Genomic DNA, 6,041 nt, shown 5'->3' on the forward strand with positions numbered 1-6,041 from the left:
GAGGAGCAGGTCTCCAAGAGGAGCAGATCAGAACCATGAGCTCTGTTTTATTGCTGTTCAGTTTGAGCAGGTTTGATGATATCCAGTTGTTTATGTCCCGTAGGCCGCTGACAGGGGATTGAGGTGGAGCTGAGTGGACGGGTTGGTGCAGAGATAGAGCTGTGTGTCATCTGAGTAAAAGCTGAGACCATGGTGGCGGATGATTTGACCAAGTGGGAGCATGTAAATGGTGAAGAGGAGGGGTCGAAGTACAGAGCCTTGAGGTACACCTTGGTTGACTGGGTCCGATGGGGAACTGCAGTCACTGATGGTGACAAAGTATTTCCGGTCGGAGAGGTAGGACTCGAACCGGGCAATAGCTGTGTCCCTGAGGCCGAGGTGGTCAGGCAGGAGGCTGAGGAGGAGGTGTGGGATATGGCATCGAAGGCTGCAGAGAGGTCCAGGAGGATGAGAATGCTGATGAGGCCGGAATCAGAAGCGATGAGGAGGTCGTTTGTGAATTTAATGAGGGCAGTCTCAGTGCTGTGGTGGGGTCTGAAGCCAGACTGAAGGGGTTCATAGAGCTCATGGTTGGGCATGCGATGTCCCTCCGGTGTGCTGCTCAGCCGGTTAATGATGGTCCTCCTTAACCGTAGTTGTATCGAGAGGACGCTGGAAGGCTGTGTGTGGCTAACTGCGCACCCCAGAGATATGGGGCAGCAGACGCACAGCACACTCCTCCTCCGGCCAGCCACACGCCGCCGCGGTGCCTTCAAAGATGTCGAGGTTAGTCTACGGATCGCCGTCTACCGTCATATTTAGGAGCCCTGCTCTGCTGGAGCTGTCACGTGGTGGTGCTCTCCTGCATAGCTGCGAGACGCTGGAGAGCCTGTCCCAGCGGCTCTGTGGGTTTTCCCTTTCCGTCATCTGTCCCTGTTCAGGCGTCACTGTGAGCGTTCAGGCTCACTCAGGGTTAAAAAGGACGGAAGGTGAGGGCGAATGGGTTAATAAAGGAAGTTTATTTCAAACACTGAGGGGTTCAACTAAAAACAACACTGTGCCGTCCTCTATTTCTGGAGGCTTCAGCGACAGAGCTGGTCCTCCTCTCAGGATCCAGCCCACTGCAAGAGCCCAGAACCAGGTTACCAGTGTGCTTTTATTCAGTGACTCATTACCTGATTCTGATCAGCTGTCTGGCCACCGGCTAAACCACTCCCCTCACTCCAGCAGCCGGCGCTCTAACCACACCCTGCTGCCACACAGGTGTATATCAGTATGTAGTGTCTCTACTTTAAAGAGTCCTCTCCTGCTGATGTTCAGGTGTATATCAGTATGTAGTGTATCTACTTTAAAGAGTCCTCTCCTGCTGATGTTCAGGTGTATATCAGTATGTAGTGTCTCTACTTTAAAGAGTCCTCTCCTGCTGATGTTCAGGTATATCAGTATGTAGTGTCTCTACTTTAAAGAGTCCTCTCCTGCTGATGTTCAGGTGTATATCAGTATGTAGTGTCTCTACTTTAAAGAGTCCTCTCCTGCTGATGTTCAGGTGTATATCAGTATGTAGTGTCTCTACTTTAAAGAGTTCTCTCTGATGTTCAGGTGTATATCAGTATGTAGTGTCTCTACTTTAAAGAGTCCTCTCCTGCTGATGTTCAGGTGTATATCAGTATGTAGTGTCTCTACTTTAAAGAGTCCTCTCATGCTGATGTTCAGGTGTATATCAGTATGTAGCGTCTCTACTTTAAAGAGTCCTCTCCTGCTGATGTTCAGGTGTATATCAGTATGTAGTGTCTCTACTTTAAAGAGTCCTCTCCTGCTGATGTTCAGGTGTATATCAGTATGTAGTGTCTCTACTTTAAAGAGTCCTCTCCTGCTGATGTTCAGGTGTATATCAGTATGTAGTGTCTCTACTTTAAAGAGTCCTCTCCTGCTGATGTTCAGGTATATCAGTATGTAGTGTCTCTACTTTAAAGAGTCCTCTCCTGCTGATGTTCAGGTGTATATCAGTATGTAGTGTCTCTACTTTAAAGAGTCCTCTCCTGCTGATGTTCAGGTGTATATCAGTATGTAGTGTCTCTACTTTAAAGAGTTCTCTCTGATGTTCAGGTGTATATCAGTATGTAGTGTCTCTACTTTAAAGAGTCCTCTCCTGCTGATGTTCAGGTGTATATCAGTATGTAGTGTCTCTACTTTAAAGAGTCCTCTCATGCTGATGTTCAGGTGTATATCAGTATGTAGCGTCTCTACTTTAAAGAGTCCTCTCCTGCTGATGTTCAGGTGTATATCAGTATGTAGTGTCTCTACTTTAAAGAGTCCTCTCCTGCTGATGTTCAGGTGTATATCAGTCTGTAGTGTCTCTACTTTAAAGAGACCTCTCCTGCTGATGTTCAGGTGTATATCAGTATGTAGTGTCTCTACTTTAAAGAGTCCTCTCCTGCTGATGTTCAGGTGTATATCAGTATGTAGTGTCTCTACTTTAAAGAGTCCTCTCCTGCTGATGTTCAGGTGTATATCAGTATGTAGTGTATCTACTTTAAAGAGTCCTCTCCTGCTGATGTTCAGGTGTATATCAGTATGTAGTGTCTCTACTTTAAAGAGTCCTCTCCTGCTGATGTTCAGGTATATCAGTATGTAGTGTCTCTACTTTAAAGAGTCCTCTCCTGCTGATGTTCAGGTGTATATCAGTATGTAGTGTCTCTACTTTAAAGAGTCCTCTCCTGCTGATGTTCAGGTGTATATCAGTATGTAGTGTCTCTACTTTAAAGAGTTCTCTCTGATGTTCAGGTGTATATCAGTATGTAGTGTCTCTACTTTAAAGAGTCCTCTCCTGCTGATGTTCAGGTGTATATCAGTACGTAGTGTCTCTACTTTAAAGAGTCCTCTCATGCTGATGTTCAGGTGTATATCAGTATGTAGCGTCTCTACTTTAAAGAGTCCTCTCCTGCTGATGTTCAGGTGTATATCAGTATGTAGTGTCTCTACTTTAAAGAGTCCTCTCCTGCTGATGTTCAGGTGTATATCAGTCTGTAGTGTCTCTACTTTAAAGAGACCTCTCCTGCTGATGTTCAGGTGTATATCAGTATGTAGTGTCTCTACTTTAAAGAGTCCTCTCCTGCTGATGTTCAGGTGTATATCAGTATGTAGTGTCTCTACTTTAAAGAGTCCTCTCCTGCTGATGTTCAGGTGTATATCAGTATGTATGTAGTGTCTCTACTTTAAAGAGTTCTCTCCTGCTGATGTTCAGGTGTATATCAGTATGTAGTGTCTCTACTTTAAAGAGTCCTCTCCTGCTGATGTTCAGGTGTATATCAGTATGTAGTGTCTCGACTTTAAAGAGTCCTCTCCTGCTGATGTTCAGGTGTATATCAGTATGTATGTAGTGTCTCTACTTTAAAGAGTTCTCTCCTGCTGATGTTCAGGTGTATATCAGTATGTAGTGTCTCTACTTTAAAGAGTCCTCTCCTGCTGATGTTCAGGTGTATATCAGTATGTAGTGTCTCTACTTTAAAGAGTCCTCTCCTGCTGATGTTCAGGTGTATATCAGTATGTAGTGTCTCTACTTTAAAGAGTCATCTCCTGCTGATGTTCAGGTGTATATCAGTATGTAGTGTCTCTACTTTAAAGAGTCCTCTCCTGCTGATGTTCAGGTGTATATCAGTATGTAGTGTCTCTACTTTAAAGAGTCCTCTCCTGCTGATGTTCAGGTGTATATCAGTATGTAGTGTCTCTACTTTAAAGAGTCCTCTCCTGCTGATGTTCAGGTGTATATCAGTATGTAGTGTCTCTACTTTAAAGAGTCCTCTCCTCTGGTGTTCAGGTGTATATCAGTATGTAGTCTCTACTTTAAAGAGTCCTCTCCTGCTGATGTCCAGGTGTATATCAGTATGTAGTGTCTCTACTTTAAAGAGTCCTCTCCTGCTGATGTTCAGGTGTATATCAGTATGTAGTCTCTACTTTAAAGAGTCCTCTTCTGCTGATGTTCAGGTGTATATCAGTATGTAGTGTATCTACTTTAAAGAGTCCTCTCCTGCTGATGTTCAGGTGTATATCAGTATGTAGTGTCTCTACTTTAAAGAGTCCTCTCCTGCTGATGTTCAGGTATATCAGTATGTAGTGTCTCTACTTTAAAGAGTCCTCTCCTGCTGATGTTCAGGTGTATATCAGTATGTAGTGTCTCTACTTTAAAGAGTCCTCTCCTGCTGATGTTCAGGTGTATATCAGTATGTAGTGTCTCTACTTTAAAGAGTTCTCTCTGATGTTCAGGTGTACATCAGTATTTAGTGTCTCTACTTTAAAGAGTCCTCTCCTGCTGATGTTCAGGTGTATATCAGTACGTAGTGTCTCTACTTTAAAGAGTCCTCTCCTGCTGATGTTCAGGTGTATATCAGTATGTAGTGTCTCTACTTTAAAGAGTCCTCTCCTGCTGATGTTCAGGTGTATATCAGTCTGTAGTGTCTCTACTTTAAAGAGACCTCTCCTGCTGATGTTCAGGTGTATATCAGTATGTAGTGTCTCTACTTTAAAGAGTCCTCTCCTGCTGATGTTCAGGTGTATATCAGTATGTAGTGTCTCTACTTTAAAGAGTCCTCTCCTGCTGATGTTCAGGTGTATATCAGTATGTATGTAGTGTCTCTACTTTAAAGAGTTCTCTCCTGCTGATGTTCAGGTGTATATCAGTATGTAGTGTCTCTACTTTAAAGAGTCCTCTCCTGCTGATGTTCAGGTGTATATCAGTATGTAGTGTCTCGACTTTAAAGAGTCCTCTCCTGCTGATGTTCAGGTGTATATCAGTATGTATGTAGTGTCTCTACTTTAAAGAGTCCTCTCCTGCTGATGTTCAGGTGTATATCAGTATGTATGTAGTGTCTCTACTTTAAAGAGTCCTCTCCTGCTGATGTTCAGGTGTATATCAGTGTGCAGTATCTCTACTTTAAAGAGTCCTCTCCTGCTGATGTTCAGGTGTATATCAGTATGTAGTGTCTCTACTTTAAAGAGTCCTCTCCTGCTGATGTTCAGGTGTATATCAGTATGTAGTGTCTCTACTTTAAAGAGTCCTCTCCTGCTGATGTTCAGGTGTATATCAGTATGTAGTGTCTACTTTAAAGAGTCCTCTCCTGCTGATGTTCAGGTGTATATCAGTATGTAGTGTCTCTACTTTAAAGAGTCCTCTCCTGCTGATGTTCAGGTGTATATCAGTATGTAGTGTCTCTACTTTAAAGAGTCCTCTCCTGCTGATGTTCAGGTGTATATCAGTATTTAGTGTCTCTACTTTAAAGAGTCCTCTCCTGCTGATGTTCAGGTGTATATCAGTATGTAGTGTCTCTACTTTAAAGAGTCCTCTCCTGCTGATGTTCAGGTGTATATCAGTATGTAGTGTCTACTTTAAAGAGTCCTCTCCTGCTGATGTTCAGGTGTATATCAGTATGTAGTGTCTCTACTTTAAAGAGTCCTCTCCTGCTGATGTTCAGGTGTATATCAGTATGTAGTGTCTCTACTTTAAAGAGTCATCTCCTGCTGATGTTCAGGTGTATATCAGTATGTAGTGTCTCTACTTTAAAGAGTCCTCTCCTGCTGTCTGTCAGAGTGTGTGTGCCCCTAACCCAATCACAAGACACATCCTTTAACACGAATGCTAAAGAAAATAAAAGCAGCACACGAGAGAAAATCTGCAATTTGTTCAACTTTATTGAGAAACTCCACGACAGAGCTATGAGCGGATCCGTCAGCTTGGAGTTTCATCTTCAGTGCAAAAAGAGGAGCGCAGTGTCGGATGAACTAACGGCTCTCTCGTCTAAAAACAACTAAACAGAATAAAAACAACAAAAAGCTGAGGTTTCTCTTTATCTCAGCAGCACATGAACCAATCACTGACATGCATACATGATTGATCTGTTAGTCGTTCTCTCTTCAGTCCCTGCTCTGGGTGCTTTTATTCTTGCAGTTGGCACATTCACAGCTCAGAGTACTCACCCCTTCACCTGCTTTATTTATTTACTTTATTTTGAAAAGCAGAGGGAAAAGAAAACAATAACATCTGACATTTTTAAAAGCAATGTTAGGGT

The sequence above is a fragment of the Gymnodraco acuticeps genome, unplaced genomic scaffold (assembly GCF_902827175.1).
Source record: "Gymnodraco acuticeps unplaced genomic scaffold, fGymAcu1.1, whole genome shotgun sequence".
In the NCBI taxonomy this organism is placed as follows: domain Eukaryota; kingdom Metazoa; phylum Chordata; class Actinopteri; order Perciformes; family Bathydraconidae; genus Gymnodraco; species Gymnodraco acuticeps.